This window comes from Arvicanthis niloticus, chromosome 4 (genome assembly GCF_011762505.2).
Source record: "Arvicanthis niloticus isolate mArvNil1 chromosome 4, mArvNil1.pat.X, whole genome shotgun sequence".
Classification (NCBI taxonomy): Eukaryota; Metazoa; Chordata; class Mammalia; order Rodentia; family Muridae; genus Arvicanthis; species Arvicanthis niloticus.
Genome location: NC_047661.1, coordinates 71,362,311 through 71,384,829, shown reverse-complemented (window position 1 = coordinate 71,384,829; position 22,519 = coordinate 71,362,311).

Genomic DNA, 22,519 nt, shown 5'->3' with positions numbered 1-22,519 from the left:
TTAGATGCTTGCATAAACAACACAGTCACTAACAGTCAGGGCATTATGTCTACACTAGAGCCCAGCTGTCCTTACACAGCAATGCCTGAACATTCCAACATGGCTGAAGTACAAGCAAAGACCTTTAAACAGTCTGTATGAAGGTGATAGAGATCATTAAGGAGAGAATAAAGAAATCCCTTAAACAAATCCAGGAGAACACATACAAACAGTGTGAGGAAAGAAAGAGATCCATTAAAGAAATCCAGGAAAACAAAACAGTGGAAGGAAATGAATAAAAAAAAAATGTTTACGGCCTGAAAATGAAAAGAGAATCCACAAAGAAATCAAATAATGAGGGAATTCTGGAAATGAGGAATTTAAATTTTCCATAGAAGGAATTAATGAGACTGTGGAGACAGTAACAAAGAAAGTACTAAAAATAATGCTTCCAAGGCATGTTTTTTTTCTGATAGGGTCAGACAATGAACCTACATTTGTGTCTCAGGTAAGTTAGAGATGTGATAATATTCTGCGGATTGATTGGAAACTGCAATGTGTTTACAGACCCCAGAGTTCAGGACAGGTAGAAAAGATAAACAGAACCCTACAAGAGACCTTAACTAAATTGACCTTAGAGACTGATAGTGACTAGGTGACTCTTCTCCCCTTCATCCTTTGTAGAGTACAGAACTTCCCCCATACCAGATAGGATTCACCCCTTATAAAGTTATGGTTGGTTCACCTGTTGACAAAAGTTCTTACAGGATCTTGAGAGTGTCCAGTGGCTACACAAACATGTTTGGCTTAAACTTTGTGCTTTGTGTAAAATATGCCCACTTCTGGAGCTCTACCACTATTAGCCTAGTCAAGAGACAATTCCAGGGGTCACTAGAGCTTTGATGAAAGGGTCCCTGTGCTACAGAGTTGCAGTGTGGATCCACTGAACATCCATTTGCAATTGAAGAAGACCCTGGCTAGCAGGAGGAGAATTCAGTTTCATGACTTCCTCCTGTCTCCCACTTATGGGCCCCTACCCATTTTTTAGGGACATCACCATGACACAACCCTGTTACTAACTGTTTTCGTGATAGTTCAGGAAGTTCCAGAATTAGGCCTTCTAGTCACAAGAGATAAGGGGTATGAGAGGTCAAATCTTTTAAGTTCAGACATTGTTATAAAGATCCTGACCTAAGTTTGAATTCAGATAATCTAACAGGCTGGTAGCTAACATTAGTTTCCAAGTTGCCCCCCAGCAAAACTTGAACCCAACTCCAGTCCCTAGGCTAATCCCCAACATGATATGACAGCCATCACTAGCCAATTACATTAAAGGCCACAGTAACTTTCCAATTAGACGCTTGTACAGTTACCACCTGCTTGGTGCTTACTATAAAGCCTTGTCCCAGTAGACATTTGGGGTCCCCCATCACCAATACTGTCCTCCATGAGTGTAGCGTTGTATGTGTGTGGAACTAGATTGAATAGAATAAAGATCCCTCTGTGAGGTGCATTAGATCTGCTCCTGTCTGTGTGTTTTGGGGGATCACTAACATTCCCTGGCACTACAAAACTTAGTATGAGGCCAAGCAGAGTAGCTCAGAAAAAACTGAAAGAACCCAGATTGAATCAGGTACCCTGGAGAGGATTTTTAAATCACTCAGCCAGAGAACAGAAAGGACTAAGAAGGCAGGGGCTTATACAGCCATAAGTCTCAGATGCAAAATATATTCTAGACCTAGAAAAGTTATTATGGAGGCTAGAAGCTTCCAGGATTAAGCCTAGTTTAGCATATGGAGGCAGAAAGCTATAAAGATGACAATAAATACAGATAAATAATAGTTACTTTTACAATAATCTCCTTAGATGGTCAACTGCTAGATCACATCTGGAGGCTAGTCTGAGGAAGGCATCTTCAGTTTAGATCCCAGTGTCCAGAAACTGTGAAAGATGTGATTCCAGACTTTTGAGGACTTTGATCTGGGGCTGGAGTTCCTCACACCAAGGTCTCAAAAGAACCTAATGAAGAGTCAATGGTGCTAATAGTAGTAATAAATCTATGAGAGGAGTAAAAAACTCAAAACCAGTAGATTGGTTTACCCTGAGAGATGAGCCAGACATTCAGGAGAGCTGGGAGTGGCTGAGCTGATTGAATCACTGTAGTTCTTTGTGTGTCCTCTAGAGGAGATATGAGAGATGTAAGCAGGGTTTACATTTCATTTTACATAAAGGCCTTAATAACAAACCCTAACCTTTGATATCTGACCTTTAATATATGCTGTGGCCCATGAAAATGAGCACAACCTCTCTCTTTTCAAAACTAATCGATTAAGCATGGCAGTTGGAGATCTGAAGAGAACAGAACTCACTAGTGGAGGATGCAGACTATGAGGTATTGAGAAGCTGAATCCTGCTAATTAAAACGATTGAATTAAGAAGAATTTAGGATATTTGTAAACCACACTGTTAAGTGAAAAATCATTTATAATGAGGAGTTCCTGAAAGGAAAGTACAAAACTACCAAGCCAACTGGGAGGAGTCATCACGAGGTTGTTGGGTGTGATTGGAATAACACACAGGAAAGAATAAAGCCACCAGCGGAGGTTTGGGGCTCTGTTTCCTGCTCACCATATAGGAGCTCTTCCACATGCCCTCCATTTTGTGAACACTAAGACTCTTGACAAGTTCAGGAGAACACTCCTTCCCTGACCATGTTTATGGCAGAAATCAGTGTAAGACCAGCACAAGAGTAAATAAGAGCTGTGCAGAGACTGACATGATCCACTTTTGGAACATTGACCCCAGTATGCAAAGTACACTGGTGATGGCTATTCTTCCTGTCTGGACTGCTGTGGACCTAAGTCACATACAAAACTCGAGGGCACGCCTTTTAAATTTTTTTGCTTAAGATGACTAGATAGATCCAGTTCAAACACAGACTCTTGCAGTAGAAAAACACACACCTTTAATCTGAGTCTGAGACAGAAAAACACACACCTTTAATCCAGAATTTGAGACTAGAAGACACAGTTTAACTGGCCACACCTTCTGCTGGGGGCCTATATAAGCACTCAGGAAGCTTTGGGTCTTTGCATGTTTGCTCCCAACTTCGCTGGCATTAGAAGCTACTTCAGAATTCCAACATATACTGAGGAAGACTTGAGATTTCAAACCTTGTGGAATAAGTAAGTACTGACTTACTTAGCTGGACCTTCACCTGTTATTCTCATATATCTTTTTTCAATGTATATAGAAGAATTCATTCTGCACATTCTCTATAGGATGCTGAGTAAGACAACACACTTTTATTTTTCTTTTATTGGATATTTTCTTTATTTACATTGCAAATATTATCCCCTTTTTAGGTCTTCCTTCTGGAAACCCAGTATCCCCTTCCCCTCCCCTCCCCTTTATTTGGGTGCTCCCTCCCTCAAACACCAGCCTTTCCACCCTGTCATTCCCCAACACTGGGGTATCAAACCCCCACAGGAACAAGAGCTGCTCCTCCCAGTGATGTCCAACAAGTCATCTTCTTTGCCATAAATGTGGGTGGAGCCATGGGTCCCTTTACCTGTACACATTGGTTGGTGGTCCAGGCCAGGGGAGCTCCTGGGGACCTGACTGGTTGACACTGTTGCTCCCCCCATGGGGCTGCAACCATCCTCAGCTCCTTCAGTTCCTTCTGCAACTCCTCCATCAGGGACCCAGCATTCAGTCCAATGGTTTATCCTTTGAGTATAGGAAGGCTACTAATTGGCTTGAGTTAATTTTGTATGCAGGCACTTTGCTGAAGTTGTTTATCAGGTGTTGTCTGGTGGAATTTTTGGGTCACTTAACTATACTATCATATCATCTGCAAATAGTGATATTTTGACTTCTTCCTTTGCAAATTGTATCCCCTTGACCTCCTTTTATCTAGTTACTCTAACTAGAACTTCAAGTACTATATTGAATAGGTAGAAAGAGAGAGTGAGCAGCCTTGTCTAGTTCCTGATTTTAATGGGATTGCTTCAGGTTTCTCTCCATTTAGTTTGATGTTGGCTAGTAGGTTAGTGTATATTGCTTTTACTATGTTTAGGTACAGGCCTTGAATTTATGATCTTTCCAAGACTTAACAGGAAGGGATGTTGAATTTTATCAAATGCTTTCTCAACATCTAGAGAAATGATCGTGTTTTTTTTCCTTTGAGTTTGTTTATGTAGTGGATTGAGTTGATGGGTTTCCATACATTGAACCATCCTTGCATCCCTGGTATGAAGCTTACTTGATCACCATGGAGGATTGTTTCAGTGTGTTCTTGGATTCTGTTTGAGAAAATTTTATTGAGTAGTTTTGCGTTGAAAATCATAAGGGAAAATGATATGAAGTTCTTTTTCTTTGTTTGGTCTTTGTGTGGATTTGGTATCACTGTTACTGTGGTTTCATAGAATGAAATGCATTGCATTCTTTCTGCTTCTATTTTGTGGAATAGTTTGAAGAGTATTGGTATTAGGTCTACTTTGAAGGAATGATAGAATTCTGCTCTAAACCTGTCTGGTTCTGGGCTTTTTTTTTTTTTTTTTTTTTTTTTTTTTTTTTTTTTTTTTTTGGTTGGGAGCCTTTTAATGACTGCTTCCATTTCTTTAGGGGTTACAGGGAAGTTTAGGTCATTTGTAGAAGGGACAAGTTACAGTCAGTGACAGCCAGACCAGCTAACACCAGAGATAACCAAATGGTGAGAAAAATGCAGCACACTTTAAATGAGAATGTTTAAAGTTTTTGAAACTCTTCCAAAGTTGGATAGAAACGTCAAAACTAGTTACCAGAGACCTAAGATTCAATAAACTCACAAACCCACAGAAAGACAGAGACAGGGAGAGACAAAAACACAGAGAGAGAAAGGAGGAGGAGACAGGGAGACAGAAAAAGAGAGATAGAGAGAGAGACTGAGGCAGAGAAACAGAGAGAGGAGACAGAAAGAGAAAGAGGAGGTGGGGAGCCAGAGCGGTAGAGGAAGAGGGAAAGGGAGAGGAAGAGTGAGAGGGAAAGGTAGAGGGAGATCCAGAGAAAGGTTTAACAGTCACTACAGATCTGTAATGTCTTCTGTAAAACAAATATTGGAACTTATTTAAGTTTATTTAGTATTGGAGAGAAAGTTGCATAGAAACACAAGTTTCCAACATTACAGAAGGGGCAACTTAGGAGAAATTGAAACTAAAATCTAAAGTCTATTTATAATTTCATCCTACATGATGAAGAGTAAATAACTTCTAGTTTTTCTTTTCAGATCACCTTCAATTCTAGTGAGAACTTGAAACCTGCAATCATGGATTCAAGGCATGAGAGCACAGATGACCTAGGAGAGCTGTGGGAGAAGTCCCTCTCCACAGACTGCTGCCTGTTGGTAGGTGGCCATGAATTCAGGGCTCACAAGGCCATCCTAGCAGCTCGCTCTCCAGTGTTCAGAGCCATGTTTCAACATAAAATGAAGGAGAGCCTAACAAACCGAGTTGAGATCCAAGACATGGATCTCCAAGTCTTCCAGGTGATGATAGACTTCATTTACAATGGGAAGGTGCCACACTTCCACAGCTACTTCATGGCCACTGGTGTCCTGGCAGCTGCTGACAGGTATGGCCTGGAGGGCTTGCTGGTCATGTGTGAGGATTCCCTCAGCAAGAACCTCTCTTTGACGAATGCTGCACACACTCTCATCCTGGCTGACCTCCACAGCAGAAAGGAGCTGAAGGCTCAGGCCCTAAAGTTCATTGCACTTTATCCTTTTGAGGTTTCTGAGACCTCAGGATGGAAGTCAATGTTGGAGTCCCATCCCCACTTGGTGGCTGAAGCATCCCACTCCCTGGCTTCTGCACAGTGTCCTTTCTTGGAGCCATCACTCAAACGCCTAAAGAGGTCTTAGAAGCTGGTCAGCTATGACCTACACCTGTCTTCCAACAGCAACAGCCACTGTTGTTATCAATGACTTCTGGTTAGACTATGGTATTGCTGGAGCATTTACAGTGAATTTGGGGAAAGGCAAAATGATGGCTCAGGAATTGAAACAGCTGTGAGATGTTAAAATGGTGGGTGGGAGAAGGGCAGCACTGGAGTTCGGAACATTCTACCTGATATCTACCCTGTCGATGTTCTAGTTTGATTTTTGTCTGATGACTTGGAAACTGGGATTCAGTGTAGGTGCTGGCCTTAAGCACAGCCCATTAGAGATTCTTCGGAGAAACAAGTCTGCATTGGACTGAGTACAATGGATAATCGGTCCCAGAGCAAAGGAGAAATCAAACACAAATGTTAACTCACTGGAGAAGGAAGAGACAATGAAGAGTTTTTTTTTTTTTTTTTTTTTTTTTTTTTTTTTTTTTTTTTAAGACACAGTTTGTGGGAACTAGGCTGCATAAGCACTTACTTCTGTCTCAGAAACCTTTGGTTAAGTTCCCAGGATACACAGCAGAGTTTCATCCACCTGTAACTGGTGAGGACCTGTGACCCTCCTCTGGTGTCCATTGCTACAAACATCTCTGTAGTCAAAACTATAACCAAAAAAATAAATATAATATGAATAAAACTTTTGAAATCAGTCTGTAGATTCCAGAGGTGTTTATGTTCAGAGTAGTCTTGTATACTCCAATCAGCCAAGCTCAGCTGTGGATACTTCTGCAGCATCCTCACCATACTTCTAGTATTAGAAACACCTGGTCTGTATTATATAGTGTTAATACAGCTATATCATAACAGCAGCTGTAGCCTTCCTTTCTGCCTGCCTACAATTTCCTTTGAGTCCCACAGACAATTCCTTTTAAAGCTCCCTCCCCCTAACTCCTTGCTGTATTCTAGCCCCTAACTCCAGCATGCACTCACTGATAATTCACTGACCAATCCTGACAGGGAAGCATGGAAGCTGCCTGTAGATCTTCCCCTCTCCTTCAGGTCTTGTAGAACCACACCTACCAGTCTAATCCCCAACTCTATGATAGGTCACCCCAATCCTTCTAGGGTGACCCCATTTTACTGTCTCACCTAAATCCAAGGAGAAACAATAAGCAGATTCTGGTGCAATCACTTCCCTTCTGTGAACCATTTCAGACTTCTAACATATTCCCATTGCTTAGTGTATCTCCCTGTACAGAGAAACCTTGAACCACAAGTGGCCACAATTATTAGGTCCAAAGAAAAGGTCCTGCCTGACAGCACTGGTGACTATTCTCATTTGTCACCGTGACTATATCTGGAATGAACTACAATCCAGAATTTATAAAGATCCTGTAAAAATGTAAAGAAAAGACTAGGTCCTATCCTAGTAGTGCAGGCCTTTAATCCCAGCATTCAGGAAACAGAGCTGTGCAGATCTCTGTGTTCAAGTCAGTTTACAGAACTAGTTCTAAGCTGGCAAAGCCCAGGCAGTGAAAGATGTAATAGAACCAAGGGGGCCTGTTCCAGTTCCAGCAAGCAGCAGCAGCAGCAGGCAGCTTGGGGACAAGTGGCTCTAGGTTAGATTTGCCTTCTGATCAATCTCTAGATCTGTTGGCTTTCCCAGCACCAAGCCTGCCTTCATGATGACATGCTTCCCACCCTGATGGAAATAGACTGCACCTGCAAAATGGCAAGCCAGCCTCAGCTACATGTTTGACTTTATAAGAGTTGCTTTGGTCATGATGTCTCTTCACACCAATAAAACCCTAACTAAGACAACATACAGCCATGACATTCTTCAAAAATCCAGAGAGGAAACAGAAGACAAGGAACAGAACTGCCACACAACACAGACAAATGTAGAAATGAGGATCTAAAGTTTTAACCATTGCAATGCCAGAATCTTAGATGCTTGCATAAACAACACAGTCACTAACAGTCAGGGCATTATGTCTACACTAGAGCCCAGCTGTCCTTACACAGCAATGCCTGAACATTCCAACATGGCTGAAGTACAAGCAAAGACCTTTAAACAGTCTGTATGAAGGTGATAGAGATCATTAAGGAGAGAATAAAGAAATCCCTTAAACAAATCCAGGAGAACACATACAAACAGTGTGAGGAAAGAAAGAGATCCATTAAAGAAATCCAGGAAAACAAAACAGTGGAAGGAAATGAATAAAAAAAAAATGTTTACGGCCTGAAAATGAAAAGAGAATCCACAAAGAAATCAAATAATGAGGGAATTCTGGAAATGAGGAATTTAAATTTTCCATAGAAGGAATTAATGAGACTGTGGAGACAGTAACAAAGAAAGTACTAAAAATAATGCTTCCAAGGCATGTTTTTTTTCTGATAGGGTCAGACAATGAACCTACATTTGTGTCTCAGGTAAGTTAGAGATGTGATAATATTCTGCGGATTGATTGGAAACTGCAATGTGTTTACAGACCCCAGAGTTCAGGACAGGTAGAAAAGATAAACAGAACCCTACAAGAGACCTTAACTAAATTGACCTTAGAGACTGATAGTGACTAGGTGACTCTTCTCCCCTTCATCCTTTGTAGAGTACAGACCTTCCCCCATACCAGATAGGATTCACCCCTTGTGAAGTTATGTTTGGTTCACCTATTGACAAAAGTTATTACGTGGTATGGAGGGTGTCCAATGGGTACACAAACATGTTTGGCTTAAACTTTGTGCTTTTCATAAAGTAGGTCCACATCTGGAGCTCCACCACTATTAAACTGGATATCCGGCCCTAGTCAAAAGACACTTCCAGAGGTCACTAGAGCTTTGATGAAAGGGTCCCTGTGCTACAGAGTTGCAGTGTGGATCCACTGAACATCTATTTGCAACTGAAGAAGACCCTGGACAGCAGGAGGAGAATTCAGTTTCAAGACTTCCTCCAGTCTCCCACTTATGGGCCCCTACCTATTTTTTAGGGACACCATTTTTTAGGGACATAACCATGCTACTAACTGTTTTCATGATGTTTCAGGAAACCCCAGGATTGAGTCTTCTAGTCACAAGAGAAAAGGAGTATGAGAGATCAAATCTCTAATTCAACATCATTTTAAAGAACCTGACCTAAGTTTTAATTCAGATACATTAACAGGCTGGTACCTAGCATTAGTTTCCAAGTTGCCCCTCAGCAAAACTTGAGCCCAATTCTAGTCTCTAGGCTAATCCCCAACATGATAGGACTGCAAGCACCAGCCAATCATTTTAAAGGCCACATTAGGTTTCCAATTAGATGCTTGCACCATTACCACCTGCTTGTTGCTTATCATAAAGCCTTTCCCCAGTAGATATATGGGGCTATCCCACCACCCAAACTGTCCTCTGTGACAGTGGAGGGTTAGGTGGAGGGTGAGCTAGATTGAATAGAATATAGACTCCTCTGTGAAGAGTTGCTTTAGATCGGCTCCTGTCTGTTGTTTTTTTTTTTTGGGAGGGGGGTTGGGGGGCACCACTAACATCCCCTGGCACTACAAAAGGTAGTATGAGACCTAGCAGAATAGCTCAGAAAAAAATTGAAAGAACCCAGATTGAATCAGTTACCCTAAAGAGGATTTTTAAATCATCCAACCAGAGCACAGAACTAGGAAGGAACTTATACAGCCATGTATCTCAGATGCAAAATACATTCTAGGCCTAGAAATATTTTTATGGAGGCTAGAAGCTCCCAGGACTAGGCCTAAGTTAGTATATGAAGGCAGAAAGCTATAAAGATGACAATAAATACAGATAAATTATAGTTACTTTTACAATAAACTCATTAGAAGGTCAGCTGTTAGATCACATCTGGAGGCTAGTCTGGTGAAGACAACTTCAGTTTAGATCCCAGTGTCCAGAAACTGTGAAAGATGTGATTGATTCTAGTCTTTGGAGGACTCTGATCTGAGGCTGGAGTTCCTCCCATCAAGGTTTTAAAAGAACTTGACTAAGAGTCACTGATGCTAATGGTAGCAGTAAATCTATGGGAGGAATAAAAAATCTAAACAAATTGATTGCTTTACCCTGAATCCTGAGCCAGACAAACAGGAGATCTGGGAGTGGCTGAGCTGACTGAATCACTGTAGTTACATGTGGGTCCTTTAGACTGTAGGTCTAAGACATGAAGAACTGGAGAGATGAGACATGTAGGCAGAGTTTTACACTTCATTTTACATAAGGGCAGTCATAACAAACCCTAACCTTTGATATCTGTTGAATATATGCTGCAGCCCTTGCAAAATCAGCAAAATCTCTCCCTTTTCAGGACCAATAGAGTAAGCATGGCAGTTCATGGTCTGAAGAGGATAGAACTCACTAGTGGAGGATACAGACTATGAGGTATTGAGAAGCTGAATCCTGCTAATTAAAACGGTTGAATTAGGAAGAATTTAGGATATTTGTGAACCACACTGTTAAGTGAAAAATCCTTTCCAATGAGGAGTTCCTGAAGGGAAAGTACAAAACCACATAGCAAAGTGGGAGGAGTTATCACAAGGTTGGTGGGCGTGATTGGAATAACACACAGGAAAGAAAAAAGCCACCTTCAGTGATTTGTGGCTCTGTTTTCTGCCCACCATATAGGAGCTCTTCCACATGCCCTCCATTTTGTGAACACTAAGACTGCTGACAAGTTCGGGACAATACTTCTTCCCTGATTGTGTTTATGGCAGAAATCAGTGTAAGACCAGCACAAGGGTACATAATAGCTGAACAGAGATTGACATGGTCCCTTCACTTATGGAACATTGACCCAAGCATGCAAAGTACACTCTTGATGGCTATACTTGCTGTCTGGACTACTGTGGACTTAAGTAACATATGAAACAGGAGGACATGGTTTAAAAAAAAATTTTTTTTTGCTTAAGATAAATAGATAGATCCAGTTGAAACACAGACTCTTGGAGTAGAAAAACACACACCTTTAATCTGAGTCTGAGGCAGGAAAACACACACCTTTAATCCAGAACTTGAGACTAGAAGACACAGTTTACTGGGCCACACCTTCTGCTGGGGGCCTATATAAGCACTCAGGAAGCTTAGGGTCTTTGCATGCTTGCTCCCAACTTCTCTGGCATTAGCACCTACTTCTTCAGAATTCCAGCATATACTGAAGAATACCTGAGACTTCAGACTTCAGGGACTAAGTAAGTACTGACTTTAGCAATTCTTATATCTGCTGGACCTTCACCTGTATTTGATTCTCATATTTCCTTTTTCATTTATATGGAAGAATCCATTCTACACATTCTCTATAGGACACTGAGTAATACAACACACTTTTATTTTTCTTGTCTTGGATATTTTCTTTCTTTACATTTCAAACATTATCCTCTTCCCAGGTGTTTCTTATCCCATCCCCCTCCTCCTGTCCTCTATGAGGGTGCTCCTCCTACCTCCCATCTGCCTTCCCATGCTGGCATTCCCCTACACTGGGGTATCAAACCCCCACAGGAAAGAGCTGCTCCTCCCAGTGATGTCCCAAAAGGCCATCCTCTTTACCACATATGTGGCTGGAGCCATTGGTCCCTCCTTGTGTGCTCTTTGGTTGGTGGTATAGTCCAGGGGAGTTCCTGGGGGTCTGGCCAGTTGACACTGTTGATCGCCCCATGGGGTGCAATCCCCCTCAGTCCCTTCTCCAGCTCCTTCATCAGGGACCCAACACTCACTCAAATGGTTTATCCTTTGAATATAAGAAGGCTACATATTTGCTTGAGTTAATTTTATATGCAGGCACTTTGCTGAAGTTGCTTACCAGCTGTTCTCTGGTGGAATTTTTGGAGTCACTTAAATATACTATCATTTCATCTGCAAATAATAATATTTTGATTTCTTCCTTTCCAAATTGTATCCCTTTGACCTGCGTTTGTTATCTAATTGCTCTAGCTAGAACTTCAACTAGTACAATAAATAGGTAGGGAGTCAGCAGCCTTGTCTAGTAACTGATTTTACTGGGATTGCTTCAAGTTTCTCTCCATCTAGTTTGATGTTGACTAGTAGTTTGGTGTACATTGCTTTTACTATGTTTTGGTATGGGCCTTGAATTCCTGATCTTTCCAAGACTTAGCATGAAGGGATGTTGAATTTTGTCAAATGCTTTCTCAGCATCTAGAGAAATGATCGTGGTTTTTTTTTCCTTAGAGTTTGTTTATGTAGTGGATTGAGTTGATGGGTTTCCATACATTGAACCATCCTTGCATCCCTGGGATGAAGCTTACTTGATCCCCATGGAGGATTGTTTCAGTGTGTTCTTGGATTCTGTTGGAGAAAATTTTATTGAGTAGTTTTGCATTGAAAATCATAAGGGAAAATGATATGAAGTTCTTTTTCTTTGTTTGGTCTTTGTGTGGATTTGGTATCACTGTTACTGTGGTTTCATAGAATGAAATGCATTGCATTCTTTCTGCTTCTATTTTGTGGAATAGTTTGAAGAGTATTGGTATTAGGTCTACTTTGAAGGTCTGATAGAATTCTGCTCTAAACCTGTCTGGTTCTGGCCTTTTTTTTTTTTTTTTTTTTTTTTTTTTTTTTTTTTTTTTTTGGTTGGGAGCCTTTTAATGACTGCTTCCATTTCTTTAGGGGTTACAGGGAAGTTTAGGTCATTTGCAGAAGGGACAAGTTACAGTCAGTGACAGCCAGATCAGCTAACACCAGAGATAACCAAATGGTGAGAAAAATGCAGCACACATTAAATGAGAATGTTTAAAGTTTTTAAAACTCTTCCAAAGTTGGATAGAAACGTCAAAACTAGTTACCAGAGACCTAAGATTCAATAAACTCACAAACCCACAGAAAGACAGAGACAGGGAGAGACACAAACACAGAGAGAGAAAGGAGGAGGAGACAGGGAGACAGAAAAAGAGAGATAGAGAGAGAGACTGAGGCAGAGAGACATAGAGAGGAGACAGAAAGAGAAAGAGGAGGTGGGGAGCCAGAGCGGTAGAGGAAGAGGGAAAGGGAGAGGAAGAGTGAGAGGGAAAGGGAGAGGGAGATCCAGAGAAAGGTTTAACAGTCACTACAGATCTGTAATGTCTTCTGTAAAACAAATATTGGAACTTATTTAAGTTTATTTAGTATTGGAGAGAAAGTTGCATAGAAACACAAGTTTCCAACATTACAGAAGGGGCAACTTAGGAGAAATTGAAACTAAAATCTAAAGTCTATTTATAATTTCATCCTACATGATGAGGAGTAAATAACTTCTAGTTTTTCTTTTCAGATCACCTTCAATTCTAGTGAGAACTTGAAACCTGCAATCATGGATTCAAGGCATGAGAGCACAGATGACCTAGGAGAGCTGTGGGAGAAGTCCCTCTCCACAGACTGCTGCCTGTTGGTAGGTGGCCATGAATTCAGGGCTCACAAGGCCATCCTAGCAGCTCGCTCTCCAGTGTTCAGAGCCATGTTTCAACATAAAATGAAGGAGAGCCTAACAAACCGAGTTGAGATCCAAGACATGGATCCCCAAGTCTTCCAGGTGATGATAGACTTCATTTACAATGGGAAGGTGCCAGACTTCCACAGCTACTCCATGGCCACTGGTGTCCTGGCAGCTGCTGACAGGTATGGCCTGGAGGGCTTGCTGGTCATGTGTGAGGATTCCCTCAGCAAGAACCTCTCTTTGACGAATGCTGCACACACTCTCATCCTGGCTGACCTCCACAGCAGAAAGGAGCTTAAGGCTCAGGCCCTAAAGTTCATTGCACTTTATCCTTTTGAGGTTTCTGAGACCTCAGGATGGAAGTCAATGTTGGAGTCCCATCCCCACTTGGTGGCTGAAGCATCCAACTCCCTGGCTTCTGCACAGTGTCCTTTTTTGGAGCCATCACTCAAACGCCTAAAGAGATCTTAGAAGCTGGTCAGCTATGACCTACACCTGTCTTCCAACAGCAACAGCCACTGTTGTTATCAATGACTTCTGGTTAGACTATGGTATTGCTGGAGCATTTACAGTGAATTTGGGGAAAGGCAAAATGATGGCTCAGGAATTGAAACAGCTGTGAGATGTTAAAATGGTGGGTGGGAGAAGGGCAGCACTGGAGTTCGGAACATTCTACCTGATATCTACCCTGTCGATGTTCTAGTTTGATTTTTGTCTGATGACTTGGAAACTGGGATTCAGTGTAGGTGCTGGCCTTAAGCACAGCCCATTAGAGATTCTTCGGAGAAACAAGTCTGCATTGGACTGAGTACAATGGATAATCGGTCCCAGAGCAAAGGAGAAATCAAACACAAATGTTAACTCACTGGAGAAGGAAGAGACAATGAAGAGTTTTTTTTTTTTTTTTTTTTTTTTTTTTTTTTTAAGACACAGTTTGTGGGAACTAGGCTGCATAAGCACTTACTTCTGTCTCAGAAACCTTTGGTTAAGTTCCCAGGATACACAGCAGAGTTTCATCCACCTGTAACTGGTGAGGACCTGTGACCCTCCTCTGGTGTCCATTGCTACAAACATCTCTGTAGTCAAAACTATAACCAAAAAAATAAATATAATATGAATAAAACTTTTGAAATCAGTCTGTAGATTCCAGAGGTGTTTATGTTCAGAGTAGTCTTGTATACTCCAATCAGCCAAGCTCAGCTGTGGATACTTCTGCAGCATCCTCACCATACTTCTAGTATTAGAAACACCTGGTCTGTATTATATAGTGTTAATACAGCTATATCATAACAGCAGCTGTAGCCTTCCTTTCTGCCTGCCTACAATTTCCTTTGAGTCCCACAGACAATTCCTTTTAAAGCTCCCTCCCCCTAACTCCTTGCTGTATTCTAGCCCCTAACTCCAGCATGCACTCACTGATAATTCACTGACCAATCCTGACAGGGAAGCATGGAAGCTGCCTGTAGATCTTCCCCTCTCCTTCAGGTCTTGTAGAACCACACCTACCAGTCTAATCCCCAACTCTATGATAGGTCACCCCAATCCTTCTAGGGTGACCCCATTTTACTGTCTCACCTAAATCCAAGGAGAAACAATAAGCAGATTCTGGTGCAATCACTTCCCTTCTGTGAACCATTTCAGACTTCTAACATATTCCCATTGCTTAGTGTATCTCCCTGTACAGAGAAACCTTGAACCACAAGTGGCCACAATTATTAGGTCCAAAGAAAAGGTCCTGCCTGACAGCACTGGTGACTATTCTCATTTGTCACCGTGACTATATCTGGAATGAACTACAATCCAGAATTTATAAAGATCCTGTAAAAATGTAAAGAAAAGACTAGGTCCTATCCTAGTAGTGCAGGCCTTTAATCCCAGCATTCAGGAAACAGAGCTGTGCAGATCTCTGTGTTCAAGTCAGTTTACAGAACTAGTTCTAAGCTGGCAAAGCCCAGGCAGTGAAAGATGTAATAGAACCAAGGGGGCCTGTTCCAGTTCCAGCAAGCAGCAGCAGCAGCAGGCAGCTTGGGGACAAGTGGCTCTAGGTTAGATTTGCCTTCTGATCAATCTCTAGATCTGTTGGCTTTCCCAGCACCAAGCCTGCCTTCATGATGACATGCTTCCCACCCTGATGGAAATAGACTGCACCTGCAAAATGGCAAGCCAGCCTCAGCTACATGTTTGACTTTATAAGAGTTGCTTTGGTCATGATGTCTCTTCACACCAATAAAACCCTAACTAAGACAACATACAGCCATGACATTCTTCAAAAATCCAGAGAGGAAACAGAAGACAAGGAACAGAACTGCCACACAACACAGACAAATGTAGAAATGAGGATCTAAAGTTTTAACCATTGCAATGCCAGAATCTTAGATGCTTGCATAAACAACACAGTCACTAACAGTCAGGGCATTATGTCTACACTAGAGCCCAGCTGTCCTTACACAGCAATGCCTGAACATTCCAACATGGCTGAAGTACAAGCAAAGACCTTTAAACAGTCTGTATGAAGGTGATAGAGATCATTAAGGAGAGAATAAAGAAATCCCTTAAACAAATCCAGGAGAACACATACAAACAGTGTGAGGAAAGAAAGAGATCCATTAAAGAAATCCAGGAAAACAAAACAGTGGAAGGAAATGAATAAAAAAAAAATGTTTACGGCCTGAAAATGAAAAGAGAATCCACAAAGAAATCAAATAATGAGGGAATTCTGGAAATGAGGAATTTAAATTTTCCATAGAAGGAATTAATGAGACTGTGGAGACAGTAACAAAGAAAGTACTAAAAATAATGCTTCCAAGGCATGTTTTTTTTCTGATAGGGTCAGACAATGAACCTACATTTGTGTCTCAGGTAAGTTAGAGATGTGATAATATTCTGCGGATTGATTGGAAACTGCAATGTGTTTACAGACCCCAGAGTTCAGGACAGGTAGAAAAGATAAACAGAACCCTACAAGAGACCTTAACTAAATTGACCTTAGAGACTGATAGTGACTAGGTGACTCTTCTCCCCTTCATCCTTTGTAGAGTACAGACCTTCCCCCATACCAGATAGGATTCACCCCTTGTGAAGTTATGTTTGGTTCACCTATTGACAAAAGTTATTACGTGGTATGGAGGGTGTCCAATGGGTACACAAACATGTTTGGCTTAAACTTTGTGCTTTTCATAAAGTAGGTCCACATCTGGAGCTCCACCACTATTAAACTGGATATCCGGCCCTAGTCAAAAGACACTTCCAGAGGTCACTAGAGCTTTGATGAAAGGGTCCCTGTGCTACAGAGTTGCAGTGTGGATCCACTGAACATCTATTTGCAACTGAAGAAGACCCTGGACAGCAGGAGGAGAATTCAGTTTCAAGACTTCCTCCAGTCTCCCACTTATGGGCCCCTACCTATTTTTTAGGGACACCATTTTTTAGGGACATAACCATGCTACTAACTGTTTTCATGATGTTTCAGGAAACCCCAGGATTGAGTCTTCTAGTCACAAGAGAAAAGGAGTATGAGAGATCAAATCTCTAATTCAACATCATTTTAAAGAACCTGACCTAAGTTTTAATTCAGATACATTAACAGGCTGGTACCTAGCATTAGTTTCCAAGTTGCCCCTCAGCAAAACTTGAGCCCAATTCTAGTCTCTAGGCTAATCCCCAACATGATAGGACTGCAAGCACCAGCCAATCATTTTAAAGGCCACATTAGGTTTCCAATTAGATGCTTGCACCATTACCACCTGCTTGTTGCTTATCATAAAGCCTTTCCCCAGTAGATATATGGGGCTATCCCACCACCCAAACTGTCCTCTGTGACAGTGGAGGGTTAGGTGGAGGGTGAGCTAGATTGAATAGAATATAGACTCCTCTGTGAAGAGTTGCTTTAGATCGGCTCCTGTCTGTTGTTTTTTTTTTTTGGGAGGGGGGTTGGGGGGCACCACTAACATCCCCTGGCACTACAAAAGGTAGTATGAGACCTAGCAGAATAGCTCAGAAAAAAATTGAAAGAACCCAGATTGAATCAGTTACCCTAAAGAGGATTTTTAAATCATCCAACCAGAGCACAGAACTAGGAAGGAACTTATACAGCCATGTATCTCAGATGCAAAATACATTCTAGGCCTAGAAATATTTTTATGGAGGCTAGAAGCTCCCAGGACTAGGCCTAAGTTAGTATATGAAGGCAGAAAGCTATAAAGATGACAATAAATACAGATAAATTATAGTTACTTTTACAATAAACTCATTAGAAGGTCAGCTGTTAGATCACATCTGGAGGCTAGTCTGGTGAAGACAACTTCAGTTTAGATCCCAGTGTCCAGAAACTGTGAAAGATGTGATTGATTCTAGTCTTTGGAGGACTCTGATCTGAGGCTGGAGTTCCTCCCATCAAGGTTTTAAAAGAACTTGACTAAGAGTCACTGATGCTAATGGTAGCAGTAAATCTATGGGAGGAATAAAAAATCTAAACAAATTGATTGCTTTACCCTGAATCCTGAGCCAGACAAACAGGAGATCTGGGAGTGGCTGAGCTGACTGAATCACTGTAGTTACATGTGGGTCCTTTAGACTGTAGGTCTAAGACATGAAGAACTGGAGAGATGAGACATGTAGGCAGAGTTTTACACTTCATTTTACATAAGGGCAGTCATAACAAACCCTAACCTTTGATATCTGTTGAATATATGCTGCAGCCCTTGCAAAATCAGCAAAATCTCTCCCTTTTCAGGACCAATAGAGTAAGCATGGCAGTTCATGGTCTGAAGAGGATAGAACTCACTAGTGGAGGATACAGACTATGAGGTATTGAGAAGCTGAATCCTGCTAATTAAAACGGTTGAATTAGGAAGAATTTAGGATATTTGTGAACCACACTGTTAAGTGAAAAATCCTTTCCAATGAGGAGTTCCTGAAGGGAAAGTACAAAACCACATAGCAAAGTGGGAGGAGTTATCACAAGGTTGGTGGGCGTGATTGGAATAACACACAGGAAAGAAAAAAGCCACCTTCAGTGATTTGTGGCTCTGTTTTCTGCCCACCATATAGGAGCTCTTCCACATGCCCTCCATTTTGTGAACACTAAGACTGCTGACAAGTTCGGGACAATACTTCTTCCCTGATTGTGTTTATGGCAGAAATCAGTGTAAGACCAGCACAAGGGTACATAATAGCTGAACAGAGATTGACATGGTCCCTTCACTTATGGAACATTGACCCAAGCATGCAAAGTACACTCTTGATGGCTATACTTGCTGTCTGGACTACTGTGGACTTAAGTAACATATGAAACAGGAGGACATGGTTTAAAAAAAAATTTTTTTTTGCTTAAGATAAATAGATAGATCCAGTTGAAACACAGACTCTTGGAGTAGAAAAACACACACCTTTAATCTGAGTCTGAGGCAGGAAAACACACACCTTTAATCCAGAACTTGAGACTAGAAGACACAGTTTACTGGGCCACACCTTCTGCTGGGGGCCTATATAAGCACTCAGGAAGCTTAGGGTCTTTGCATGCTTGCTCCCAACTTCTCTGGCATTAGCACCTACTTCTTCAGAATTCCAGCATATACTGAAGAATACCTGAGACTTCAGACTTCAGGGACTAAGTAAGTACTGACTTTAGCAATTCTTATATCTGCTGGACCTTCACCTGTATTTGATTCTCATATTTCCTTTTTCATTTATATGGAAGAATCCATTCTACACATTCTCTATAGGACACTGAGTAATACAACACACTTTTATTTTTCTTGTCTTGGATATTTTCTTTCTTTACATTTCAAACATTATCCTCTTCCCAGGTGTTTCTTATCCCATCCCCCTCCTCCTGTCCTCTATGAGGGTGCTCCTCCTACCTCCCATCTGCCTTCCCATGCTGGCATTCCCCTACACTGGGGTATCAAACCCCCACAGGAAAGAGCTGCTCCTCCCAGTGATGTCCCAAAAGGCCATCCTCTTTACCACATATGTGGCTGGAGCCATTGGTCCCTCCTTGTGTGCTCTTTGGTTGGTGGTATAGTCCAGGGGAGTTCCTGGGGGTCTGGCCAGTTGACACTGTTGATCGCCCCATGGGGTGCAATCCCCCTCAGTCCCTTCTCCAGCTCCTTCATCAGGGACCCAACACTCACTCAAATGGTTTATCCTTTGAATATAAGAAGGCTACATATTTGCTTGAGTTAATTTTATATGCAGGCACTTTGCTGAAGTTGCTTACCAGCTGTTCTCTGGTGGAATTTTTGGAGTCACTTAAATATACTATCATTTCATCTGCAAATAATAATATTTTGATTTCTTCCTTTCCAAATTGTATCCCTTTGACCTGCGTTTGTTATCTAATTGCTCTAGCTAGAACTTCAACTAGTACAATAAATAGGTAGGGAGTCAGCAGCCTTGTCTAGTAACTGATTTTACTGGGATTGCTTCAAGTTTCTCTCCATCTAGTTTGATGTTGACTAGTAGTTTGGTGTACATTGCTTTTACTATGTTTTGGTATGGGCCTTGAATTCCTGATCTTTCCAAGACTTAGCATGAAGGGATGTTGAATTTTGTCAAATGCTTTCTCAGCATCTAGAGAAATGATCGTGGTTTTTTTTTCCTTAGAGTTTGTTTATGTAGTGGATTGAGTTGATGGGTTTCCATACATTGAACCATCCTTGCATCCCTGGGATGAAGCTTACTTGATCCCCATGGAGGATTGTTTCAGTGTGTTCTTGGATTCTGTTGGAGAAAATTTTATTGAGTAGTTTTGCATTGAAAATCATAAGGGAAAATGATATGAAGTTCTTTTTCTTTGTTTGGTCTTTGTGTGGATTTGGTATCACTGTTACTGTGGTTTCATAGAATGAAATGCATTGCATTCTTTCTGCTTCTATTTTGTGGAATAGTTTGAAGAGTATTGGTATTAGGTCTACTTTGAAGGTCTGACAGAATTCTGCTCTAAACCTGTCTGGTTCTGGGCTTTTTTTTTGGTTGGGAGCCTTTTTTTGACTGCTTCCATTTCTTTAGGGGTTACAGGGAAGTTTAGGTCATTTTCAGAAGGGACAAGTTACAGTCAGTGACAGCCAGATCAGCTAACACCAGAGATAACCAAATGGTGAGAAAAATGCAGCACACTTTAAATGAGAATGTTTAAAGTTTTTGAAACTCTTCCAAAGTTGGATAGAAACGTCAAAACTAGTTACCAGAGACCTAAGATTCAATAAACTCACAAACCCACAGAAAGACAGAGACAGGGAGAGACACAAACACAGAGAGAGAATGGAGGAGGGGATGGGGAGATAGTAAATTAGAGAGAGAGAGAGACAGAGACAGAGACAGAGATAGAAAGACAGAGAGAGGAGACAGAAAGAGAAAGAGGAGGTAGGGAGGCAGAGAGGTGAACAAGAAGGAAAGGGAGAGGGAGAGGGAGAGGGAGAGGGAGAGGGAGAGGGAGAGGGAGAGGGAGAGGGAGAGGGAGAGGGAGAGGGAGAGGGAGAGGGAAAGGGAAAGGGAGAGGGAGAGAAAGGTTTAACAGTTACTACAGATCTGTATTGTCTTCTGTAAAAACAAATATTGGAACTTAGAGAGAAAATTGAATAGAAACACAAGTTTCCAACAGTATAGAAGGGGCGACTTAGGAGAAATTGAAAGTAAAATCTAAAGTCTAATTGTAATTTTATCCTACATGATGAAGAGTAAATAACTTGTAGTTTTTCTTTTTAGATCACCTTCAATTCTAGACAGAACTTGAAACCTGCAATCATGGATTCAAGGCATGTGTTGACAGATGACCTAGAGGAGCTGTGGGAGAATTGCCTCTTCACAGACTGCTGTCTGTTGGTAGGTGGCATCAAATTCAGGGCTCACAAGGATATCCTAGCAGCTCATTCTCCAGTTTTCAGAGCCATGTTTCAACATGAAATGAAGGAGAGGCTAACGAACCGAGTTGAGATAAAAGACATAGATCCCCAAGTCTTCCAGGTGATGATAGACTTCATTTACAATGGGGAGGTGCCACAATTCCAAAGCCACTCCTTGGCCACTCGTGTGCTGGCAGCTGCTGACAAGTATGGCCTGGAGGGCTTGCTGGCCATGTGTGAGGATGCCCTCTGCAGGAACCTCTCTGTGTTGAATGTTGCACGCACTCTCATCCTGGCTGACCTCCACAGCAGAAAGGAGCTGAAGGCTCAGGCCCTAAAGTTCATTGCACTTTATCCTTTTGAGGTTTCTGAGACCTCTGGATGGAAGTCAATGTTGGAGTCACATCCCCACTTGGTGGCTGAAGCCTCCCACTCCCTGGCTTCTGCACAGTGTCCTTTCTTGGAGCCATCACTCAGAAGCCTAGAGTGATCTTAGAAGCTGGTCAGCTATGACCTACACCTATCTTCCAACAGCAACAGCCACTGTTGTTATCAATGACTTCTGGTTAGACTATGGTATTGCTGGAGCATTTACAGTGAATTTGGGGAAAGGCAAAAATGATGGCTCAGGAATTTAAAGAGCTGTGATATGTTAAAATGGTGGGTGGGGGAAGGGCAGGACTGGAGTCTGTGTCATTCTACCTGACATTTACCCTGTTGATGTTCTAGTTTGATTTTAGTCTGATGACTTGAAATCTGGGATTCAATGTAGGTGCTGACCCTAAGCACAGCCCCTTGGAGTTTCTTCAGAGCAGCAAGTCTGCATTGGACTGAATACAAGAGATGATTGGGTCCAGAGCAAAAGAAAAATCAAACGCAAGTATGAACACATTGGACAAAGAAGAGACAATGAAGAATTTTTTAAGACTAAGTCTGTGAAAACTAGGTTGCAGAAGCAGTTACTTCTGTCTCAGAAACCTTTGGTTAAGTTACCAGCACACACAGTAGAGTTCAGAGGATCTGTGTCTTTCCTCTGGTGTCCATAGCTACAAATAGCTCTGTAGACAAAACTTTAACTGAAAAATAAAATATGATATGAATAAAATTCTTGAAATCAGTCTGTGGTTTCCAGAGATGTTTATGTTCAGAGTAGTCTGGTGTAGTGCAATCAGCCAAGCTCAGTTGTGGATACTTCTGCAGCATCCTCACTGTCCTTCCAGTATTAAAAACACCTGGTCTTTCTTCTTGGAATTTAATGTTGGCAAATGAGAACTCCACCATTCTGCTCTTATCACAACTGACAACAGATGGAAGTGGAGGGAGTATACTCATTTGGGACAGAAGTGTTTGTGTTTCTAGGCATGCAGGCATTTTTTATATGTTTTTAAAACATTAGAATGGATTGAATCATTAC